This window comes from Chrysemys picta, chromosome 1, assembly GCF_011386835.1.
Source record: "Chrysemys picta bellii isolate R12L10 chromosome 1, ASM1138683v2, whole genome shotgun sequence".
NCBI lineage: Eukaryota > Metazoa > Chordata > Testudines > Emydidae > Chrysemys > Chrysemys picta.
In genome coordinates, this window is record NC_088791.1 from 23029233 (window position 1) to 23055600 (window position 26368).

The window sequence follows — 26368 nt, forward strand, 5'->3', positions numbered from 1 at the left end:
TGGTGCCAAACCACATTCTTCAAAGAGAAGGCAAGGATACAGGCTAAGCAATCCCTTCATTTAGTCATCCTCTCTCCCACGCCCCAAAACAATACGACACAAGCAGTTTTTAATTTGTAATGAAAGAGGTCTCAAGCAATTTTTTTTTTACTTTCATAACTGATGTGGCAAGCCCAGAGGTGCCGGGGCTATGAACTGCCAAGCCTAGAGGTGCCAAGACTCAGCCCTGGCAAGCTCTGGCACAAATTAAGCCCTGGACACTAGTACTAGAGAAGAGCTAAAAAACAATAGCAAAGTATTTTGTGGTAACGGCCGGTTACAGTTATTATGCAACATCTGTGGTGTTTCCTAGAGATACAGACAAGCAGTCACTCTCTCTAGGAGTTTCCAATCTAGGTTTTACCTCCTGAAGAAAAAGATCAGCTGATCCATCACTTCTCTGTAGGAAAATAGGCATAGATGGGGAGTGAAGTGGACTTTAAGGAACAACAGAGACCAGGGAAGACTCTCAGGCCATGTGTTGAAAACAAGCTTGTTTATTGTCAAATATTTTAGAGAAATTGTTCAAGAAGTCATCCATGCAAAATATGATCTGGGCAACAAGATCTTATTTATGTTTATATTTATTTTGTATTTAATAACATAATTATTATGTTCTGTTCTATGCAACCGGTACCTGAGTCCTGGAGGCAGTTTTAACTGTCACAAGTTTCCAAAGCTAGTATCTGAATAATTGAGCAGCTTTTTTTGTTCAGTACCTTCTCTTTTGGATATATGCCTCTATCTCAACACAACACATGCACAAAATATGACAAGTTTCTTCAGGCATGTAGTAGTAGTAGTAGTAATGGTTCGGTTGATTGTAACAGGGTGATCTGCTCCTTTAAGGGCCTGGGGCCAGCCTGTCCTGTTTGATTGTCAGACACAGCTTGGAAACAGTCAGGTAATTCCTATAAAAGGCCGGAGAGTTCAATTGAAGGGGAAGCTGCAGAAAGCAGGTGTTTTGTCTGGTAGAGCCTGGAGCAGGGGGGAGAGGTACAAGGGGAAAGGCCTCTAGGCCCATGCTTTGGTCAGGGGAATAGCTTTGTTTTCGTGTTACTTTGTGAACTTTTGTTTGAAGAATCAAGTGTGCACTGAAAAGAAAGGCCTGAACAGACTTTGATTGTGGTGTTTAATGTTTCCTTGCCTGGGAAGACAAGCTATCAGCCTATGGTGATGCTATGCATTCATAATACTAAACGAAATTACATATGTACATTGTACTGTTCAATAATTGTTTTATTTGAGCCTGATAGTTGCATCACTCCACTGAAAATAGATGACAGTATATAAAGTATAGAGTCCCATGTGCCCAGACTACGTTGCTAGGGCCAGATGCTGAGCTGGCAAAATTCCACTGAAATCAATGAAGTTAGCAGCTCAGCATTTGGCCTCTGAGCTTTTTAAGCAGCGTTTTGCTACCTACTATGGAGAAACACTAAAAGCAGAAGCCGAAAAACTTGGATGAGATCATTGAATTCTCATTGTGCAGTGAGTAAGTAACTGGAGTTTCCATGTGACAGTTCATCTGCTCAGTAAGATACAGAAATGGGGATCCAGATCTATAAGGTTGGAAGTCCTTCTTCACACGATGGACAGTCAACCTGTGGAACTAATTGTCATGAGATGTTGTGAAGGCCAAAACTATAACTGAGTTCAAAAAAGAATTAGATATGTCCCTCAATGGCTGTTAACCAAGATGGCCAGGGATGCAACTCCATGCTCTGGATGGAGTTGCATGCCTAAACCTCCAATGGCCAGAAGCATTGAGCACTGCCAGAGGACAGGATACTGAGCTATATGGACCAATGGTCTGTCCAGCACGGCTTTTCTTATGTAAGAGAGTATAGAAAGCTTTCTGTACTGACTACAGTATATATTACACAGGAGGAGACCGAGGGGAAGGAATATTAAGTCAATCGATCCTATCTTTTAGGTTTTTTATATGTAGATTTCCTCTCTTTTCCCTCCATCATTCTTTACTTCAAGTTATTTATATACTGGTGTTTCATTTTTGTCAGATTATAAACCATGCAAGAGTAATAGAAGAAACAATGAAAAGCCCTACATGTGTTTGTAAAGATAACTCCCCATTAAAAAAGCCAAAACCTGGTTTGATTCTGAGCCTCACACTTAAGATATCCTAGCAATGTATTAGACAATAGTTGGGAACTGAATGTGTAGGCAAATCTGACAGCAATCGGACACTTATGGTCTGCTCTAGATTTTGTTAGAGGTGTTGACTTTACCAAGATTTGTGGGTGCTATTAGACTCAGTGCTTATAAAAATCAGGACATCATATGCAACAGCAGTCTTGGAGAGATCAGCTAGTTTACTAAGAGAAAATCTTGGTCAGCAGGCTAAGGGTTACTCTATAAGCTTTCGGAAAAGTCCAACTGGTTCTTTAGTTTCCACATGAGAGAAATAGAAAGCACAGCACATTAATGCAAAAGATGGTACCCCAACAATTCAGCTTTCCCAATTATTGTACTGTAATATCAGCACTGGGAATGAGGTAAAAGACTTGAATTGTCTTGACCCTTTGCCTAGATCCATGAGTGCTATCAAGCTAGCTGACAATCATTGTCTATCCTACCACTGAACATACTTTTGTTAACTGGAGAACAGTCTTTGGGTGGGAGAATTGCAATTGATACCAAACTGTGGCTTCTCACCCACACTATAGCTTTAGAAGTGCATGACTTTACAATTAAACATATGCCAGACTTGTTAGGAAAAGTTCAAGAGCTACTGAGCATATGTGTATCTGTCCTCTGACCAACTGGTTAGTTTAAACAAAAAACAGTGAAGATGAGACTGCCAAACTTTAGTTGAATTAAACTGAATCAATTTTTTTTTAAAGTTTAGATTGGACGGGTTCAGTTTCCTAGCATATCCAACCAAAAGTAACTTTTGCTCACAGATTTCCTTCCTTTGCTGACACTCAGCAAACTCCAGTGTACACTTAGTAGATCTGCCAGGCTTAAGTGCTACAGGGCTTTCCAGAGGTTAGAAATTCACAATGCATCATGGGATAGCTCTAATTGAGGTAATGATTGGAATGAGTGAGGCTTGAGGACAACAGCCAGTGCAGCACAGTGGCAGGCTTCCAATGATCCTGCAATGAACAAGTTGGCAAGAGTGAGGGAGGTCAGTAAATTAAAAAGAAAAGTGGTTTGAGTTTTATTTTCTGACAACTAGGAAGGTACTAGAACTGTGGGATTATGCTGAGGAAGTGAAGAAAGGGTAAAGGTTTGGGTGTTGTGGTATGCAGCCTGGGTGCTATAATCACAGTACACCCCTATAAACACACTAAGATGTGTTAAAGCATTTTACTTCTGCTCTTGTTGTATCCTGCTTTTCTGACTGAGCTAAATATTGTTTGTGGTAGAAAACCGCAGGCTCAGCATTTCTAAAACATCTTTGAATGTTCATTTTCAATATACCTGTACCGTGTATCCTTACTTAATAACTATTTATTGGGCTTTCTAACGTGTAGGTAGAAATCCTTGCAGTTTTCCTTTCATTAGCATATCTCCTTCTCTGATGCATCTCTCCACCTAGAAGCAAGCAGAATGGAAGCCAAAAGAGCTTCTAAGGTCTATGGGCAAAAGCAGTTCTTAGTTTGTTATGAGTATTCCATCAGGGGACCAGATTGGCGTGCAGCTGGTCTAGGATGCTTCAAGCCTGATGCCTGAAATAACCATAGTGGAAACAAAATTGTTTGATACAAGAATCTTGTGTTGCAGACCTAAAATGAGAAGAAGAAAAAAACAAACACTTTCCTTCATTGTCATACCCAGGCTATCATTCTTCAGAGAACATCTCTGGAACTAAAGTCTTGATCTATTTTCAGAGAGCTACCGGATCAGTTGTATGCCGTTCAAGGATCTACCACATGAATTGTATGCTCACTCACTCATTACTAACATGCCATGATTCTGAAGGTTCTATGTATTCTTCTCACCATATGGCAGAGGTCCCAGACATATATCAGGAAATATGCTATTTGGAAAAAGTATCTGAAACCTGAATTTTGGAGTCCCCTTTTTGCTCACAAAAAAAACTCGGCCCTTCTCCCATTGAAATCAATGCCAAATAGTCTATTCACTTCAGTGATTTAGAGGACTGCTCATTTTCATTTGGAAATGGGCTCATTTTCATTGGAGAAGAGGCCCATATTAGAGCAAAAAAATTGTGAAATGTAGTACTACTACTTGGAGAAACAGGCTCACTTCCAAGCTTGTGAAGAAATGCAAAGAATCAGCACACTTCTAGAATTTTCACTTTAGGTTGTGAATAATCACTAATCTTTGATTTAACCACCAGAGGTACAGGCATAGTCAATGGAGCTACATTGATTTACATCAGTTGGTCCTCTTTGCTGCCTAATGACAATACTTATATATTCTTCCTTTTGTATTGATTTATAGGGTGTACTTAAATTGTCTTGAACCCCTTCAGTCAGCAGTATTTTCACTGGGTATAGTGGATCACCATTGTAATTATCTCAGAAGATTGAAACCTGTATTTATAGTGCCAGTAAATGGCTTCGCACATTGAATGAGACATTTGACCTTTATGTAACCTAGGTAGAGGGGAGGTGAGTCTATCTACTTACCAATTCTGTGATTCAGAGTTCCTTTCTCTGACAAAGTATTTGCAGAGACCATGAATTCCTAGAAGACAAGAAGGCAAAAAGACAGTTGGATTTTCCATATTAATACTAGAAGTGGAAATTATAAGAGGATTCACCTTCTTTCTCTTAGGAATCCAGTATAAGTCTTTACTATAAGACAATTAAGCACACACAATTAATTTTAAAAATTCCTCTTACTAGTTTTTGAATGTTATGATTCCTGATGTCAGATTTGTGTCCATTTATTCTTTTGTATAGAGACTGTCCGGTTTGGCCAATGTACATGGCAGAGGGGCATTGCTGGCACATGATGGCATATATCACACTGGTAGATGTGCAGGTGAATGAGCCCCTGATGGTGTGGCTGATGTGGTTAGGTCCTATGATGTTGTCCCTTGAATAGATATGTGGACAGAGTTGGCACTGGGGTTTGTTGCAGAGTTTGGTTCCCGGGTTGGTAGGAGAACACTTTGTCTCTCTGGTCACTCAATAACAGACCTAAAAGTGGCAATTCTTCAACAACAAAACTTCAAAAAAGAGACTCCAACTGTGAAGCTGCAGAACTGAAATTAATTTGCAAACTGGATACTATCAGATTAGGCCTGAATAAAGACTGGAAGTGGTTGGGTCATTACAAAACCTAAACCTAATTTCCCCAATACTAATTTCTCCCTACTGTTACTCACACCTTCTTGTCAACTGTCTATAATGGGACACTCTCATTACCACTTCAAAAGATATTTTTTCTCCCTTGGTATCCTGCTGTTAATTGATTTATCTCGTTAGACTGACCCCCCACTTGGTAAGGCAACCCCCATCCTTTCATGTATTTATACCTGCTCCTGTATTTTCCACTTCATGCATCTGATGAAGTGGGTTCTAGCCCACGAAAGCTTATGCCCAAATAAATTTGTTAGTCTCTAAGGTTCCAGAAGGACTCCTCATTGTTTTTGCTGATACAGACTAACACGGCTACCACTCTGAAACCTGACTCCAAAGATAAACCATTACAAGCACAGCCATTACAATGTACCTTAGCTGGACTACCACGACCACCAACTAGATAGGTTATTTACCTTTAAATGAATGTAACAGGGCCTGAACCTCAAAATAAAATATAAAATACCTTATAAAGTAAATACAGGGATTGGGACTTCTGACAATCTGAGATCTTTGCTGTCACGTGGGTTTACCCTGTGTATTATATTGCCAAGTAGATAAAGCATTTAGTTGTACTGTATAACCAGTTATGTCAGCTTCCACAATACTGATCAAATACACAACTTCATATAAGAAAGTAAACTTGACAATTATTAGGCTCATACGGTCTCTGGTTCAATGATGTAGTACACCTCCTGAAGACATGTGGCCTCCAGTTTCCAATTCCTCCTGAATGGTGTTTCCTAGTCTCAATCCCACTGACTTCTGTAAAATTTACAGGAAACTGCACTGAGATCCACCTCCTACCCACCCAATTCAGTCTGAGTTACCCGAGGCAGCTCTATTTTCTCCCTGCAGGGTTGGGCTGGATCTGACTGGTGCTCAAGTGGAGACCAGTTTTGTACCTATGACAGAACTTACTACTGATTGGCCAGGTGTTTCCAGCTTCTAATTAAAATGATATGTGGTACACGCAGGAACGTTTGCCCTTTATGACTCCTGCAACGTTAGCTTCAAAACAGCTCCTGAGACTGGTTAGCAACTTCCTGCATGCCCCCTAGTGTTCTGAATCAAAGGGGTAGCCGTGTTAGTCTGGATCTGTAAAAGCAGCAAAGAGTCCTGTGGCACCTTATAGACTAACAGATGTATAGGAGCATGAGCTTTTGTGGGTGAATACCCACTTCTTCGGATGCATGTAGTGGAAATTTCCAGGGGAGGTATAAATATGCAAGCAAGAGTGAGTAAGGCTAGAGATCTCTAGTTATCTCTTTGCTGCTTTTAGTGTTCTGAAATAGCAACTACTTCTTTGCAGTCACTCAAGACGCTATACTGCCACCATGTCCAGAATGTTTCCATATCGACTCAGAGCATGTAGAAACAGCAGCTGTAAATACAGCAATAAGTGTTATTGGCTGAACATCATGAAATAAGAAAAAGAAATGGGGGTTTACATTTAGGCTGAACTATTTAAGGGTCATCATTCTGCTAACTCTGAATTTGAGATTTGCTTCATACATTTAAGCATTCTGCTCAGTGCAGACGTATCTACTGCTCAATGTAGAGTGGATTTTATGCAAGTATTCGATGACTAGATACAGAAAGCAAAAAAAAAAAAAAAAAAAAAAAAAAAAGCAGGTCCCTATTGAGCAGCTCTGCTGAGGTCTTGTCACCTACATCTAGGTTTTAAAAAATAATTGTACTTGTTAATATTCAAAAGTGTAAATGAATCTGATTTTACACTAAATATGGAAGTTATGATACACCAATATATAGACATATTGGAAGGAACTTGATGGGGTAAACATGACATTTTGTTTTCAGGTGTTCTTTTCTCCAAGCCTGATCCAAAACCCATTGAAGTCAATGGAAAGAATCCCAGTGACTAATATAGGGCCTGATCCAAAGCCCATTAAAGGCATATCTTTTACTATAGTCTGAATCAAGGTTGTAAAGATAGATACTGCCTAATACAGTCTTCCAATACCTTGCTTTGGTTCAAAATTCTAATGTGTTTAATTATTAGAGCCATAATATTTAAGCATTACCAACTACTGCTGAAACACAGAGGAAGACCAAGAACCTGTACTTAAGAGGGTTCAGTCTAAATACAATTAACATGTTTCATTTTTTTTAAATGAAACAAGAAGTCACACCTACAATAAAGGACTTCATTTTTTTTTTTGTCATCAACATGTTTTACCCAGCAGGTCTAACAAACAGCCATATGCTCTGTAGTCTCAAGGGGATCAGCTGCAGCTTGAAAATCAATATGTCACTAGCAGCTTTGTGGTAATGGATGCTTACAGCAGCAGGTTTTTATAAGCTAATGGTACACTGTGCAACAGCAAGTCATTTAGTTGAAAGGGTTTTGCAGCCTGAATTAGGCAGCAAAAGATGAATGTTTGTAAAAGCTAATCAAAATTGTAATTTGTTCATTGAAGATCAGGCTGTTGATAGCTGGTTATACTGCAGACATTACTGTGGAACAATTTCAGGGTATGTTGGTCTCTTTTTCCAATCTCTTTTAATATTTGTGGGCTAAAGAAGCTGTGGTCATCTCCTCAGCTGGTGTCAATCAGCATAACTCCATTGAAGTAGGGCTATGCTATTATATACCATCTGAGAACCAGGCCCTGCCTATTTGTTCACTGAGGGCATGTCTTCACTACCCTCCAGATCGGCGGATAGCAATCGATCTATTGGAGATCAACTTAGCGCGTCTAGTGAAGCCGCGATAAAATCGATCCCTGATCGCTCTGCCGTCGACTCCAGAAATCCACCGCGGCAAGAGGCGGAAGCGGAGTCGACGGCGGAGCGGCAGCGGTCGACTCGCCGCCATCCTCACCGCCAGGTAAGTCGACCTAAAATACACAACTTCAGCTATGCTATTCACGTAGCTGAAGTTGCGTATCTTAGGTCGACCCCCTGAGACTGCAATGGGCCAGATCCTATGTTTTCCCTGCATAAAATTTGAATGGTAAATATGTCAGTGGGAATTGGGCCAAGACACCCTCCTTTTGTCAATACCAACAAGTGGTCAGGACTGTGGTTTGAATATGATCTGAAAGAGAAGACGAGACAGGCCTAGGATGAGTAGGGATACCGAAAGCATTCTGGCCTCTCTGGTAAATTACCTTTATTTTTGCGTGGTTGGTCAGAAATCTCCTGCACTACAAGGTATAGAAATGAATACTACTGCTCTCAGTGCCTTTAGAGCCACCCCCCCTCCCCACTTTCCTGGTAAGAAAGATGACTCCAGCCAGTACTGTTCAAGCATTATCTCTCCACTCTGCCACACTCGGCTCAACTGGGAAAATCTGTACTTTAGTCCCATGGACGGAACAAGCTGTAGGCTCCAATTTAAAGACACCCATTTAGAAAGAACTAAATTTGCATTCAGCCTTCGCATCATGTGCAATAAGATATGTTATCACCTGTTTGATGTAAACATTATACACAATTTCTGCCAATGTGTATATTATTGTAGTGAGGTCAAAACAGGGGCATATAGCTAGGCAAGAAAAGGAGTGCCTCAGCTTGAATGAGTGCAGCCATCAAGACTTGTGCTATTATAAATGGGTGATCCTGGAAAAATTCAGAGTTCCCCAGTGGTTCAGTTAGGCAAGCATATATTTGGCTGTTTACCTAGAATATATCAAGTATCCAGATCTTCTGAACTTTTTTAAATTGCTGTAGACATCTCATCAGAAGAGGCTCTCACAAGATTCTCTGTTCTTCCCTTCCAGATAGAGCAGGAAATACACTAAAAGCAAGTCTTGGCACATCCACACAGTCCTGTTTGGAAATGAGTGGTGAAAACAACATCTGAATATATTTAGGATCTATATTTTAGAACACCAAAGTAGGTTCTGTTTGAGTTCAGTAATAGAAATGAGTGATGTAGCCGTTCCTAGGTCTTCTCCACCCCCCCGCAACAAATCACTTATTTCATGCTTAATTCTAATGTGGACAGCTTGGGTATTTTGTTTTAAGAGCAATGAAAAAGATTTTCAATGTAAATCCTAATCTCCTGTCTGTTCAAACATATACTTTTCAGTTTAAATAACTAACTAGTTTTAAAGAAGGTTTTTACCATCTCAAAAACAATGCTTGGTAATTTGTGGGAACCAAAGATTGTCTTGGCAAGTTTTTCAAAAGTAACCAAGCTATGTTTTGTGTGATGTATATGTCACTGTTTATTTATTCCACAATTCTTTAAAACAGTTTTACATATTGTATTTATGATTGAAGTTTCATCCAGAGGACCCTATGGCCTTTTGTTCACCGGTTTATGATACACATCAAAGGACATTATAAACACACAGAGAATTTCTTCTAGCTAGAAACAAAACCACTGTACTATTTCTACTGTACACGTGTTTATAGTTTACATCAGTGGCCTGGGTTACCTTAGTTCTGCGCTGGTGAAGCACACTGCCAAGGCATGCACAGACTAGGACCTTATTTGTATATACACATGCCTTACAGACTAAACCTGGGGTTTATTATAATATAGTGTAAACTGTACTGGAATAACCTTTTATCATGTTATCTGAATTATAGGATTGTTAGCACCCTGCCATGTCAGCTCTTTTAGACCCCAATCCACAGTTTATTAAAGTCAATGAAAAGACTCCCCTGTCCTGAGTGGTGCTGTTGGGGCTCTTGTCTCTCAGAGAGACCTCTAGGTCTCCCCACTCCTCAGGGCCAGGGTTGTAAGAGAAATGGGAAGCTGACAAGCTGTATTATCAAAGATCGGCGTCATGGGGTACACTCACTGCTGGGGTGCCTCCTCCTGACTGCTCTGGGGAATAGCTCTCTTCTAGGTCCGACGCCTCCACTTGTTGTCTCTCAATATGCTGTCCTCTCACTTTGTGACCCTTCTCTCGCTCCAGGAGCTGTAGCTTCCTTTTCATGACTTGGCCCTCCAGCCAGCTCACTATGTGTGTTCTCCTTCTGAGACTCCTAACCCCATTGGATCTGCTGTACAGCCAATACCATTCCATCAGTGGCTGCTAGGAGAACCTAGGCTCGCTCATTACTCCAGGTTCCAGCCCAGGGACCCTACAACATACAGCCAAGATCTGCTCAGTCCCCAACCTTACTGCTCTCTCCCTCGGCCATATCCTACTCTGCCTCCCACAGGCTTTCTTCGTACATCCTTCCCTCAGGGCCAGGCTCACCAGGGTCCTGCCCTTCTCCTGGGTTCCCTCCATCCTTCTGTAATGCACAGAGGATGACTGCAGCCCTTTCTAGTTCCAGCTTCCGGGCTTTATAAAAGCCCAGCCCACACCTGGTCAGCTGAGCTCCATCTTCCAATCAGGGATTACTTCGCCAGTCTAATCCTCTCATAGAATCATAGAATATTATAGTTGGAAGGGACCTCAGGAGGTCATCTAGTCCAACCCTCTGCTCAAAGCAGGACCAATTCCCAACTAAATCATCGCAGCCAGGGCTTTGTCAAGCCTGACCTTAAAAACCTCTAAGGAAGGAGATTCCACCTCCTCCCTAGGTAACCCATTCCAGTGCTTCCCCACTGAAAAAGTTTTTCCTAATATCCAACCTAAACCTCTCCCACTGCAACTTGAGACCATTACTCCTTGTTCTCTCATCTGGTACCTCTGAGAACAATCTAGATCCATCCTCTTTGGAACCCCCTTTCAGGTAGTTGAAAGCAGCTATCAAATCCCCCCTCATTCTTCTCTTCTGCAGACTAAACAATCCCAGTTCCCTCAGCCTCTCCTCATAAGTCATGTGCTCCAGGCCCCTAATCATTTTTGTTGCCCTCTGCTGGACTCTTTCCAATTTTTCCATGTACTTCTTATAGTGTGGGGCCCAAAACTGGACACAGTACTCCAGATGAGACCTCAACAATGTCGAATAGAGGGGAATGATCACGTCCCTCGATCTGCTGGCAATGCCCCTTCTTATACAGCCCAAAATGCCATTAGCCTTCTTGGCAACAAGGGCACATTGTTGACTCATATCCAGCTTCTTGTCCACTGTAACCCCTAGGTCCTTTTCTGCAGAACTGCTTCCTAGCCATTCGGTCCCTTGTCTGTAACAGTGAATGGGATTTTTCCATCCTAAGTGCAGGACTCTGCACTTGTCCTTGTTGAACCTCGTCAGGTTTCTTTTGGCCCAATTCTCTAATTTGTCAAGGTCCCTCTGTATCCTATCCCTACCCTCCAGGTATCTACCACTCCTCCCAGTTTAGTGTCATCTGCAAACTTGCTGAGGGTGCAGTCCACGCCATCCTCCAGATCCTTAATGAAGATATTGAACAAAGCCGGCCCCAGGACCGACCCTTGGGGCACTCATCTTGATATCCAATGAGACATGGAGCCGTTGATCACTACCTGTTGAGCCCGATGATCTAGCCAGCTTTCTATCCACCTTATAGTCCATTCATCCAGCCCATACTTCTTTAACTTGCTGGCAAGAATACTGTGGGAGACCGTATCAAAAGCTTTGCTAAAGTCAAGGAATAATATGTCCACTGCTTTCCCCTCATCCACAGAGCTAGTTATCTCATCATAGAAGGCAATTAGGTTAGTCAGGCATGATTTGCCCTTGGTGAATCCATGCTGACTGTTCCTGATCACTTTCCTCTCCTCTAAGTGCTTCATAATTGATTCCTTGAGGACCTGCTCCTTGATTTTTCCAGGGACTGAGGTGAGGCTGACTGGCCTGTAGTTCCCTGGATCCTCCTTCTTCCCTTTTTTAAAGATGGGCACTACATTAGCCTTTTTCCAGTCATCCAGGACCTCCCCCGATCACCATGAGTTTTCAAAGATAATGGCCAATGGCTCTGCAATCACATCCGCCAACTCCTTTAGCACCCTCGGATTCAGCGTATCCGGGCCCATGGACTTGTGCTCGTCCAGCTTTTCTAAATAGTTCCGAACCACTTCTTTCTCCACAGAGGGCTGATCACCTTCTCCCCATACTGTGCTGCCCAGTGCAGCAATCTGGGAGCTGACCGTGTTCGTGAAGACAGGGGCAGAAAAAGCATTGAGTTCATTAGCTTTTTCCACATCCTCGGTCACTAGGTTGCCTCCCTCATTCAGTAAGGGCCCCACACTTTCCTTGACTTTCTTCTTGTTGCTTATATACCTGAAGAAACCCTTCTTGTTACTCTTAACATCTCTTGCTAGCTGCAACTCCAAGTGTGATTTGGCCTTCCTGATTTCACTCCTGCATGCCTGAGCAATATTTTTATACTCCTCCCTGGTCATTTGTCCAGTCTTTCACTTCTTGTAAGCTTCTTTTTTGCGTTTAAGATCAGGGAGGATTTCACTGTTAAGCCAAGCTGGTCTCCTGCCATATTTACTTCAGGGCTGGTGTGGGGTGAACACCCCGTCACAATCAGCAAATACAATAATTTGCATATAGAAAATGGAAGCCTTTTAGTGTAATAGGTCAATCATCCCTTCACATCAACATGTAACTGGAATGGTCATCTCTGTATATGTATTACATGGAAAAAACTTTGGGAAGAGAATTTTAAGGTTGCAATGTCACTCAAAAGTTAGGAAATTCCAGAGTTTAAAGGTTGTCTGTGCAATCTTAATTCCAGCCCTTTGTGCATATGCATTATGATACAGTTTTTAATTACATGATCACATGCTATTTTTCTGTGCCCAGAATATAAAATGCTCACGGAGCAGCTATTCAATATTTAGTTTTCACCTCATTGTTCAATATGTGGCCCCATGCCTTCTTTCCCAAGCTCTACTCAAACCCTCTCTGAAGATGGAAATATTCATTTCCTCATGGGCTTTTCTGTGGTGCTCATTAAGGTAGCTTCACAACCATTAATGAATTTGTTTTCACAACATGTGAGATAAGGGGGTATTATAAACTCTGTTTTACAGATAGGGAACAGAGATACACAAAGATGAAGGTCAAAATAATCCACTAATTTGGGGTGCCCAATATGAGATACCTAGAACCCGATTTTTAGGAATACATAACATCATTTAGTACTGTATATGTTCAAAGCACAGCTCCCCTTGACTTCAGTGGCAATTGTGAGTGCTCAGCCCTTCTGCAAATCAGACTCAAGTCAGGCACCCAGAAAATGAGGACTACACACAGTTAGTGACCACCTGTGAAAAATGTGGTTTAAGTGACTTGCCTAGAATCTTATAGGAACACTGAGGCATAGGCTCCAATTCTCCATGGCAGCATTCAATTGCTTTAACCATGAGATCATCCTTTCTCTTCCTGCAATCCCCTGACTCGTTCCCTACACATTTTCCAATAAGGCCTACAAAAATGAGGCAGGGCTCTTATGGACAACAGCCTCCTTCACTTTCACAAGCCTGATTCAGTGCACAAGATGGGGCTATTCTGGGGATGAACTCCAGAGGTGTGTAAATTATTCACAACCTAAAGTGAAAATTCTAGAAGTGTGCTGATTCTTTGCATTTCTTCACAAGCTTGGAAGTGAGCCTGTTTCTCCAAGTAGTAGTACTACATTTCACAATTTTTTGCTCTAATATGGGCCTCTTCTCCAATGAAAATGAGCCCATTTCCAAATGAAAATGAGCAGTCCTCTAAATCACTGAAGTGAATAGACTTTTTGGCATTGATTTCAATGGGAGAAGGGCCGAGTTTTTTTGTGAGCAAAAAGGGGACTCCAAAATTCAGGTTTCAGATACTTTTTCCAAATAGCATATTTCCTGATATATGTCTGGGACCTCTGCCATCTGTGAGTGCTGCCATCACTTGTACTGTGGTGCGAAGTATTATAAGTCTGCCATTTCCCACAATTTTCATTCAACCTTCATACATTTATGTTCTTTTCGTGCTCCAAAAACACTGATTCAGTTTCCTGTATTGAGGATGCCTGGATACATTTCTGGAATCCCTCTTGGGATGTCCCCTGTGCTTGGACTGACATTAGCTAAGGCAGAAATGTAGACGCCATAGCATGGTATACGCAAAGCAAATCCATCCCAGTGGCTCAGATTGTACTATATGCGAGAAAGAAAAAATATAATGTGAGACATAAGGTCACCCTGATTGCCAATGACTGTTGCCAGGATAATTCTATTGGTTTGGCTCTTCTAGGCCTTAGTTTTAAACATTAGCACTGAGCAATCATTGTGAACTCAAACTTTCATTGTTTTGCTCACCTTTAATATGTGCTTTCAAATGCTTAAGTAACCCTGGCCATTATTATTAAAATGAATGCCAATGGCAACTCTGCGCACATCCAAATGCAATAGGGGAAGATAGTACCTGCCCCCAGTACATTTAGGAGCAAATTCTGATACCCTGACTGAGACTGAAGTTATGCACTTGTGCAAAAAAGTGCTACCAAGCATGAGTAAGGTTACGAGACACTTGATTTTTCTGTGCCTCAGACCTTGTCTACACTAGAAAGGGCTTGTCAGTGTAGCTATACTAGCAAGCCCTCCTGATAGGGTTGCCAACTTTCTATTTGCAGAAAAATGAACACCCTTGCCCCACACCGTGCCATGCACCTTTTCCGAGGCTTCATCCCCACTTACTCCATCCCCCCTCCCTCTGTTGCTCACTCTCCCCCACCATCACTCATTTTCACTGGGCTGGGGCAGGGGTTGGGGTGTGGGCGGGGGTGTGGGCTCTGGGCTGGGGCCATGGATGAGGGGTTTGGGGTTCAGGAGGAGGCTCTGGGCTGGGGCAAGGGGTTGGGATGTGGGAGTGGTTTTGGGATCCGGGCTCTGGGTGGCACTTACCTCAGGTGGCTCCCAGGAAGCTGCTGGCATCTCTCTCTGTCTCCTAGGCAGAAATGCGGCCAGGCGGTTCTGTGCGCTGCCCCTGCCTCCAGGCACCGCCCCTGCAGTTCCCATTGGCTGTGGTTCCTGGCCAATGGGAGTTGCGGAGCTGGCACTGGAGGGAGGGAGCAGTGCTCGGAGCCCCAGTGACCACTCCTATGCCATGGAGCCAGAGGGAGATGCCCGCAGCTTTCTGGGAGCCGCACGGAGCTGGGCGGACAGCCAATCAGACTTTTAACAGTCCAGTCAGCAGTGCTAACTGAAGCCGCCAGGGTCCCTTTTCAACTGGGCATTCCGGTCAAAAACTGGATGCCTGGCAACCCTACCTTCTGATGTAGACAAGACTTATACAAAAGAGTATAGCTTATAACCAAACAAAATAAGCGATCCTGAAAAAACATACTTTTTTGCTGGTATTACTGTCCTCACTAGAGCTTTTGCAAATATAAAGGGTCAAGGGATAACACTCTTAATAGACTCTTCTATACTGACAAAAGTTTCTAGATTAGACCAGGCCTCAGTCTCCACTATCAGAAAAATTAGGCCACTAATTTGTACCAATCTTTTTTGAAGCATTTCGAATCTACAGTTGTAAAGGTGCCAAGTGAGGCACATTTCAAAGATGGATCATTTGATACGCACAGATTGAATGACTTGCCTTAGTGAATCCATAATGCAGTGGAATAGAAGTTATCCCCTAACCCAAAATATCTGGTTTCACATTTTTTGGCTGACACTTCTTTGCTGAGCGAACATATGCACATCACCAAATCTCTTTCCTTCAGTAACACTGCATGTAAAATCAAGCTATACCACTGCAGATTGCTTTGAGATTTGTGATGGGTCGGCTCCCATTGAATTCAATGGAGTCTCTCCCATCAAATTTTCAGACTTTACACTAGTGTCAGATGAAGCTTTTTGGTTGCAATTCCACAGCAGCTGAATTAAGTATTGGTTTGCTGGATTCATGCGAAGGTAGAGGTCTGACTTTACCCCTGCCTCAGCCCTAGTTCACCCTTCCTCCCCACATCACAGCCTTCTGAATTAGCCTGTATGTGGTCTATGCCTACACCTCGGTGAAAGTATATAGGGAAGGGGGCAGGGATGCAGCACTATTGCTTGTATGTTTTCGTACAGAGTATTTTTAGTGCAGTCTAGCAAAGCGCTACACACGATGGAACTTTTCATTCTGTTTAATTTTTTCTTTTGAAATTAAAGAATTTGAATTTAAATAAAAAAATTACATTCAAAGAATGCTAAGCTGCAAAGTCACTCTGAAGCCAGCAAATGGAAAAATTAAAGTTGTGTATACAATCTTAACTCCTCTCTATTGTGTATGCATTGTGATACCATATTTTTCAAATAACACAATTTAGTTTTTGTACAATTTTCCAGAACCTTAAAAACACATTCCTCACATGGTATGATATTTCTCTTTTGCTATAACATAGCTGCAATGGTTCAGTTTCTTATATTAAAAAGAAAAATTAACAGAAAAGTTCAGGTACAATAAAAACTGTTACATCCTCTTGAGAAAACTTATGGGACTGTTTCAGTCCTGCCTTACCTCACTTTCGCATGGGATCTAACTCAGGAGAAATATATTGCTGTACAACCAAACTAATGCATGGGTGAATCACACATAGTATTTTCAATAAACAGGACAGTTGCATTAACAATAGTATTAATTTCTAAACTAAACTGAAAATTTCAAAGTGAAAAAATAGCTTAATGCACCTGGCCCCACAAATGCAACTAGTATTTTGCTGGGACAGCTGCCTGGTTCAATACAGAATGTCCTGGCCTGGTTGGCCCCCTCTTTCACCCCTATCAAGACAGAAAGGGGAACAGACAACTGACACTGCTGAAGAACTGGGGGGAAAGGAGCCAGTGTGATCTTCCAGAGACCAGCAATAGTTCTTTCAAGGTGCAGAAGGGAACTGGGTGAGGCCAGGGCTTGGGTAGATTTGTATCTAGGGTGTAATTTCTGCTTTGAATATTGCCAGGTGATACAAGTACCTTATCTGAACTGTCCCTTAGCTGCTGACATACAGAGGCAAGGATAACAGCAATTGGGAGCTGGATTCATTTGGCATGCTAAATTGGTGTTATCATTGTGGTGATAACTCATAAGAAAGGCCACTGGCTGCTAATAAGCAGGTGGATTTGGCTGGCAGAAGTACAGGTAAATGCTGACCTTGGTAAACTGTTAAAGATGTAAAAAGCCTGTTGGGTTTGCAGAAGTGTCCCCAATGTTAGTTGTAAATGTGACAGGCTTTTAAACATCATTAATATTTTTACGAGGGTCAGCAGTTCCTTCACACTTTTACCAGCCAAATCCACCTGCCTATTAGCCGATCTTAATAGTTAGCACCACAATGCCACATACCAAGTGCATCCAGCATCCAATTGCTGCTGTGAATCCAAGTGTAAATCCAGTTAATTGCTTGCATGATTTAAAGATTAGGCACATATGGAGAAGGTGTTTGGTTCTATGAAACTGCCATAGCTACTCTAAAGGCCTTGTAGTAGGTGGGATCCCTCACCTTACATATGATAATTCAGTTGATTAGATGTGGGCCAGATCTGAATCTGTTTTCTGAATCTGGAGCCAGATTTGGATCAGACCTGGGACTATATTTCAGAGTTGTGGATCTATGAAATTGTCTTGCTGAGGTTTAGGAAGTGACTATATACACGATGAAACAGTGCTAACCTCCATCTATTGCTAGCACAGTACTCTCTGCTGACTGAGTGATTGGCTACAAGAGCAGCCCCATGTTTGTTATCACAGCTCACAGCCTTGCCACCACCCCTAGTAAGCCAGACAGATGGTGCCAGAGATGGGTACAGAGGCCACTACGGGTTCAAATATGTTAATTTTGCATTTAAAAACAAAACCAAAAGATTACATCCCCCAATATTAGCCCCCACACACACACACACACACTTGTAGAAGGGGTGGGAGATATCCCTCCCCTGACACTTGGATGCAGAGAGATGGCAGGGTTGCTCACTCAGTATTGGAGAAGATCTCAGGAGTATATGCATTCCTGGGAGGAAAGAGGGTACAAGAGGGTTGTTGGCCAGCAGATGAATGAGGGTTTATCCTGTGACTAGCTGCTGTAGATACTCTGAGCCTATTTAGTGTACAGCAACAATGCCCTTGTGTCTCCTAATTCATCAGTTAGTGATTGGTCTGAACCAAATACCTGTAATGTTTGTATGTGCAATAATTCTGTGCCGTAGCAGTAGAAAGAACTGTTAATATGGTACAAGTGTGACTATAGATGCAAGCTCTAGCTATCTCTCTGTCATACTCATCACTACTATTTGAGTGACTTTATATAATGCTGTAAATGGACATAGAATTAGACATGGTCCTTCTGCAAAAGAGTGATGCATCTGTGTTTGAATTATAATTGAAAAAGTCATTCTCTGCTGGAGACATAACTGTAGCACTCCCCACCTGCTTAGGCAATAAAATATTTGATGGCAGAACGTCTCAATAGGCTGATGGTGAGTAAGAAATGTTTACTGTACTTGAGAGATTATGGTTTCCTTCCCAGCCTGCTGATTTGATACGAGTTTCCGATTCAACATGTATAACATCCAGCCAGGGAGTTGATCTTGAAAATGCTGCTCCTTTACAGAGAGGGAAAACAGGGAATGGTTGTTGGCCACTTTTCATTACAGAACTTAGATTGCTGTAGGGACAATCACCGATACGACTTCTCTTCAGCAAGCACTGGGTGGGCAATGTGGTCTCTCACCATCCATGAATTTCACTTTTAGCCCAGGAACATTAAACATATGTCTACACTGCACTGCAAAACCTGCAGCAGCGAGTCTCAGGCTACATCTACACTATGGGAGAGATCGATTTCAGATACGCAAATTCAGCTACGGGAATAGCGTAGCTGAATTCGACATATCTGATCCGACTTACCCCGCTGTGAGGACGGTGGCAAATCGACCACTGCGGCTCCCCCATCGACAGCGCTTACTCCTACCCGGGCTGGTGGAGTATGCGCGTCGATTCGGGGATCGATTATCGCATCCTGACGAGACGCGATAAATCGATCCCCGAGAGATCGATTTCTACCCTCCGGTCCGGGCAGGTAGTGAAGACAAGCCCTGGATCTACAGGCTCATGCTAGGCACTAAAAGCAGTGCAGACATTGTGGCTTGGAATGGAGCTCAGGCTCTGAAATCCACACACACACACCCTCTCCCCCGCCCCAGGCTTCAGAGCCCAAGCTCCACCCTGAGCCCAAACATTGGCACCGTTGTTTTAGCACCATAGTGTGACTCCAAGTCTGTAGAATTGGGCTCTGAGATTCGCTGCTGCAAGATCCTACTTGCTGTGCAGATGTACCCTAAAAGTGGCAGAAGGGCAGAAATAAAAAAGTAAAACTGGTTAATACATGACATATATGATTGAAATAATAGTTCTTCCTTTTGTGGAAGCAGAAGGGGAAAGTTGATCTTGTATTTCTCCAAAAGATATTTACCCTAGGAACAGACATAGTGGGTTGGGAAACCTAAGGACCTCTTTTCTCCCCAAGCACCTGAAAATTTGCCAGTTTCTAGAACCAGACTTAAGCCAAGCCATTTAAAAAATGTAAGCATTTACGGTGATGTATCCAGCCTACACCAGAAAGGAATGTGGGGAATTTCAGTTTATAGCTTGTTCTTATGAGATTTCCAGCCTGATTTTGCTGACTCAGAGCAAACTACAGTGACAAATATTATTTAAGCAAGATCTCAAAATATCAGAAGGGCAAGCTGAGGTGCAGAGAAGTTAGGTAAGTTGTCCAGGTGCTGATAAGACTACAGTGCCCCTTCAGGTACAGCCATTAGCAAGAGATGCTGCAGTGATAGTGATTAAAGAGGTGAAGCCAAGGCTGTGTCCACTGCCCACACACCTGCTCAGGAGGAAGGGTCATCCAATAGTTAGAATGCAAGTCTGACATTCTGGAGACCCAAGTTCAAGTACCTGCTCTACCACAGACTTCTTGTGTGACCTTGGGCGAGTTACTCAGTATCTCCTGTGCCTCTATTCCACATCTGTAGAATTGTAACAATAGTACCTCCATACCTCACGGATGCTATGTGTCTAACTACATTAAAGATTTTGAGGTACTACAGTAATAGGATCCAAGTATTTACGAGTAAGACAGACCGAAATAAGAGCTACTCTCTATATGTTTGGACTTAAGATCTGGGTTGCCTGAATATGGATGTAAAATGGTTCCTCTCTCATTTTCCCCTTGTGGCAACTTATAGTCCAAATCACAATGTAGCCCAGAGAGATTTAGAGGCACAGCTAGGAATGGTGCCCTAAGCTCTCTATTAAACCAAGCTGCCTCTAGTTAAGCTTTGCATAATCATCTGAATTCAATCTAAAACGTTTTTGCCCATCCCTAATCTATTGTTTAGGAGCCATACATGCATACATATGTTGTACAGAGCCTGGGTATTGTACGTATGAGGAGAAAGAGTTCAAAGTGTGGATCTAGCGAATGCATACCAATCCCAGTGAAAAGCATAGCAAGTGCATTGAGGTGGCATTGTAAGGAGTGAAGTATGGTATTTAGATATGAAGCATTAGAATACTGTTCCAGCACTCCTTGTTATTTCAAAGCCAGTCTGTAAAATACATAAATAAAAAGAAAGATTACTCATCCAGCTTCTTTACTAGCTGTGCACCTCTTTATGAGCGCTGCCTCCACAGATTGTAACCTTAAATGGAATTAGAGCATTTGATAATTGTAAACTAATTACGCAACTAAAACGAAATTCTTTATTCACATTTGGCATTGCCTTCTTTTTTTATTTTTATGCATTTTGGCACACAATGAGAAAGCTTTTAGTTTGTATTAAGTGCCGCGCACAGCATGCCTGTACTTTGAAGGTACTCTGTTTGAAATCTGTAAGAGATAAGATACAGCCTTGCTATTTCCTCTAAAAAATTCGTTGGGGGTTGGATTTTCAGAAGAACACAGGTGACTTAAGAACACGAGTCCCACTGAAAGTCACCAGGGCTTGTGTTGCTATATCATATAGTGGATTTGAAAATTCCACCCACAGATTTCATATGGGTGAAATCTGCATATTTTACTCATCAAACATGCAGCATGGATCATGAAAAGTCATTAAATCATAATAATCAAAGTCATAAACACACCGACGTGGCAATCTTAACTTGTTTACATTTAAATAATGTTTTACAGTCCAATCTCCAACAGGATTTATAGGAACAGGATTTTCAGTGTTGGTCTATTTCTTCTCCCATTGAAGTCAGTGGGAGTTTTACCAAGTACCTCCATAGGCTTCTTAGCATCCTGACTCTGACTGATGAATCCAATGGGGCTCATACAGGCAGAAGGGAGGAGGGTGTGGCAGGAAGTCAAGACCCTTTTGCCTGCTCACCGGGAGCCATGCAGGTAGTAGTGGGACAGAATAAAGAATCCCATCCCTGTGTATATGTCATAGAATCATAGAATATCAGGGTTGGAAGGGACCTCAGGAGGTCATCTAGTCCAACCCCCTGCTCAAAGCAGGATCAATTCCCAACTAAATCATCCCAGCCAGGGCTTTGTCAGGCCTGACCTTAAAAACCTCTAAGGAAGGAGATTCCACCACCTCCCTAGGTAACCCATTCCAGTGCTTCACCACTCTCCTAGTGAAATAGTGTTTCCTAATATCTAACCTAAACCTCCCCCACTGCAACCTGAGACCATTACTCCTTGTTCTGTCATCTGCTACCATGGAGAAAAGTCTAGATCCATCTTCTTTGGAACTCCCTTTCAGGAAGTTGAAAGCAGCTATCCCCCCTCATTCTTCTCTTCGGAAAACTAAACAATCCCAGTTCCCTCAGCCTCTCCTCATAAGTCATGTGCTCCAGACCCCTAATCATTTTTGTTGCCCTCCGCTGGACTCTTTCCAATTTTCCTACGTCCTTCTTGTAGTGTGGGGCCCAAAACTGGACACGGTACTCCAGATGAGGCCTTACCAATGTCAAATAGAGAGGAATGATCACGTCCCTCGATCTGCTGGCAATGCCCCTACTTATACAGCCCAAAATGCCCTTAGCTTTCTTGGCAACAAGGGCAGACTGTTGACTCATATCCAGCTTCTCGTCCACTATAACCCCTAGGTCCTTGTCTGCAGAATTGCTGCCTAGCCATTCGGTCCCTAGTCTGTAGCAGTGAATGGGATTCTTCCATCCTAAATGCAGGACTCTGCACTTGTCCTTGTTGAACCTCGTCAGGTTTCTTTTGGCCCAATTCTCTAATTTGTCAAGGTCCCTCTGTATCCTATCCCTACCCTCCAGCGTATCTACCACTCCTCCCAGTTTAGTGTCATCTGCAAACTTGCTGAGGGTGCAGTCCATGCCATCCTCTAGATCATTAATGAAGATATTGAACAAAACGGGCACTGGGACCAACCCTTGAGGCACTCCGCTTGATACCGGCTGCCAACTAGACATGGAGCCATTGATCACTACCCATTGAGCCCGATGATTTAGCCAGCTTTCTATCCACCTTGTAGTCCATTCATCCAGCCCATTCTTCTTTAACTTGCTGGCAAGAATACTGTGGGAGACCGTATCAAAAGCTTTGCTAAAGTCAAGGAATAACACGTCCACTGCTTTCCCCTCATCCACAGAGCCAGTTATCTCATCATAGAAGGCAATTAGGTTAGTCAGGCATAACTTCCCCTTGGTGAATCCATGCTGACTGTTCCTGATCACTTTCCTCTCCTCTAAGTGCTTCAGAATTGATTCCTTGAGAACCTGCTCCATGATTTTTCCAGGGACTGAGGTGAGGCTGACTGGCCTGTAGTTCCCCGGATCCTCCTCCTTCCCTTTTTAAAAGATGGGCAATACATTAGCCTTTTTCCAGTCATCCGGGACCTCCCCCGATCGCCATGAGTTTTCAAAGATAATGGCCAATGGCTCTGCAATCACATCCGCCAACTCCTTTAGCACCCTTGGATGCAGCGCATCCGGCCCCATGGACTTGTGCTCGTCCAGCTTTTCTAAATAGTTCCGAACCACTCCTTTCTCCACAGTGGGCTGGTCACATCCTCCCCATGCTGTGCTGCCCAGTGCAGTAGTCTGGGAGCTGACTTTGTTCGTGAAGACAGAGGCAAAAAAATCATTGAGTACATTAGCTTTTTCCACATCCTCGGTCACTAGGTTGCCTCCCTCATTCAGTAAGGGCCCCACACTTTCCTTGACTTTCTTCTTGTTGCTAACATACCTGAAGAAACCCTTCTTGTTACTCTCAACATCTCTTGCTAGCTGCAAATCCAAGTGTGATTTGGCCTTCCTGATTTCACTCCTGCATGCCTGAGCAATATTTTTATACTCCTCCCTGGTCATTTGTCCAGTTCTCCACTTTTTGTAAGCTTCTTTTTTGTGTTTAAGATAAACAAAGATTTCACTGTTAAGCCAAGCTGGTCGCCTGCCCAGCTTGTTCCTTGTTCTTTGTCCCTGCAACCTAAATAAGGATTCTTTAAAATACAACCAGCTCTCCTGGACTCCTTTCCCCCTCCTGTTATTCTCCCAGGGGATCCTGCCCATGAGTTCCCTGAGAGAGTCAAAGTCTGCTTTTCTGAAGTCCGGGGACCATATTCTGCTGCTTTCCTTTCTTCCTTGTGTCAGGATCCCGAATTCGACCACCTCATGGTCACTGCCTCCCAGGTTCCCATCCACTTTTGTTTCCCCTACTAATTCTTCACAGTTTCTGAGCAGCAGGTCAAGAAGAGCTCTGCCCTTAGTTGGTCCTCCAGCACTTGTACCAGGAAATTGTCCCCTACACCCCATACACCATGCAGGAGGTGCCCTGGAGTCAACTGTACTCCACACAGAGACCCGGGGGTCCACAGGGAGCATGTAGACTCAGTGTGAGGAAGGGAGAAAGAGCCCATCCTTAAAACTGTGTGGGGAAGGAAAGAAAGTGGTTTGTTTCTATTAACAAACATGGATGCAGATAGGTGGAGAGTCTAAAACCAGACTTTAGTGTACTCTTTGCCCTTGGTTCTGCCCTGTGGTGATTTGGTGGTTCAGTACCTCCCCCTCTCTTCTTCTTGCTGGGCTGTGGTTTGAACACTGGTAACTGCAGGACTCTGTTACCCCTGAGGTGAGGAAAGTCCTTTTCTAATGGTAATTTCAGTTTCCTCCGACTTTTCATGCAATCTGCATCATGTCAGTGAAGTAATCTTCACACTAGACAACAGCTGGGCATGAGTTTGTGACAGATGGTATCCTGTCATCTTTTTAGCAGCTGCTTGGACATGGCAGGGTGTCAACACCACCATGATGTAACCATTGTACGCCCTTGAAGCCATCCTCATGTGACCCTTGAGGCACTTGGCATCATGCTGCAGGTGGCATATTTTGCAGGAAAGGGTCTGGAAACGTGAAATTTGAGCATGTGTCACATGTGTCCTTTCTCTACACACTTTTATGGGTGGTGACAAGTGTGTTCACACTTTTTAACAATAAGTCTTGTGCTGGTTGCAGGCTATGTTAGATTCAGAAGGGTTTGGTTTTGTCTTGAATGTGATCTCCTTTAAGCCACTTTTTCACCACTGTGATCCCATTGATTCTAGTGGAGTTATTCCAGGTTTACACCCACAGAGCTGTCAGGAAAAGCTAATCCTTTACATCAAGGCCTTAACTGAAATGTTATGCTCTGTCTATACACAAAGTGCCACTGGTTGAACTAAAATCAGTTTGAAACATGACTTTAGTTAATCCTATTTGTGAATACTTTTAAATGGATTTAAACCTATTGTATGTTGGGTTAATTCAAGTTGATTCTCACTAAATCAAACTAAATCAATATAAATCTGACTAATTCAAATTAAGAGTTTCCACACAGGGCTTTGCCCTGGTTTAAGTGAATGGAGTTAACAACGTATTTCATTACACTATGTGTAGAAGAGGCTCAGGATGGGGGGACAGGGTGAAGTGTTAACCCCAGCTCATAATTAATAAGTAGACTGATTTAATAACTAGCAACAGGACTGTTCCTTTTTAGAATTTAAATGTTTAATCTGTGGGGTCTAACAAGGCCTTCTTTACATTTCTAGCCTGTAATATTGTAAATTACCCCAAAATCCTAAACAATGAGCTTTCCATCTAATACCATGATATTCTTCAGTGTTTAATTATGGCTTTCAGCAATGGCAGTAAACTATTTGTCATATTCACCTTTCAATTAATTTTTCTCACTGTGGCTGAGGACAATATTAAGAGTCCTGATCCAAATTCTCAGAATTCTTGTTCAGCAAGCTTTTTAGGTCTACATATATGTATTTGCCTCCAAGCCACTACCTCAGAGTTCAAAGCAATTTACATCTGGACTCATAGCACAGATGGTTTGATCAAGCCTAGTATACACAAGATCTCACCACAGGAACCTCATTTCTGGTGCCTTTTTCCCTGACCTTTTCAGTTCAGTTAATTATCAAGTATCACGACCACTGGCAAGTGGGGCAATCTATTCTACATGGGATATTAGATCTAAACCATGCCACCAAGCAACGGTGAATTAAGTAATAAGAGGGGAATGATAGAGCAAAGTTAATTGGCTATTAAATCATTCAGTAATCTTCAGTGTTATTGAAATATTCTAAAAATGCAGTACAGTGAAAATCTTACTACATATTACAGTCAAGTGTTCAAAAATAATTTTGCTTTGTGTTTGCTTTTTTCCCCAACTTTATTCTATTTAATACAAAATAGTCTCAAAGCAATGGTGGGTTCCCTGTAGCTTTGGAGACTTATATTTCATTATTATGATTTACCCCCCTCTTTAAAGACGGGGGATGCTTCAATCTTTGCCACTCCTCTTTCATAGAGTTCACGATTTGAAGGGACCAACAGATCCTCTAGTCTGCTGTCTGTAAATTACAGGCCACCAACACCCTCATACTAAACCCTAACTGGATTTAGACCAGAGTATTATAGCCCTCCGAAGACTATTGGGTGCCACAGGCAGAGAACAGGAAGGCAAGGGCAGGGAAATGATTAAGTGAGCTATACCCAGATAATCCTGGCAAGTCACCTGCAACCACGTGCTGCAAAGACAAACCCCCCCTAAGGTCACTGCTATTTTGAGCTGGGGGAAAATTCCTTCCTAACCCCACTTATGGTGATCTGTTAAAACCTAAGCACACGAGCAAGAACAAAAGGGAAACCAAACTTGTTATGAGAAACAAAAAAGGCCCTGTACTAGGCCTACC

At 42.5% G+C, this 26368-nt stretch overlaps 1 protein-coding gene across 5 annotated transcripts in view; it reads left to right on the forward strand.

Moving 5' to 3' along the window:
- The window catches only part of SEMA3C (semaphorin 3C), a 161154-nt gene that overhangs the window by 28529 nt on the left and 106257 nt on the right, over positions 1–26368 (forward strand). The gene's annotated exons all lie outside the window — the stretch shown is intronic.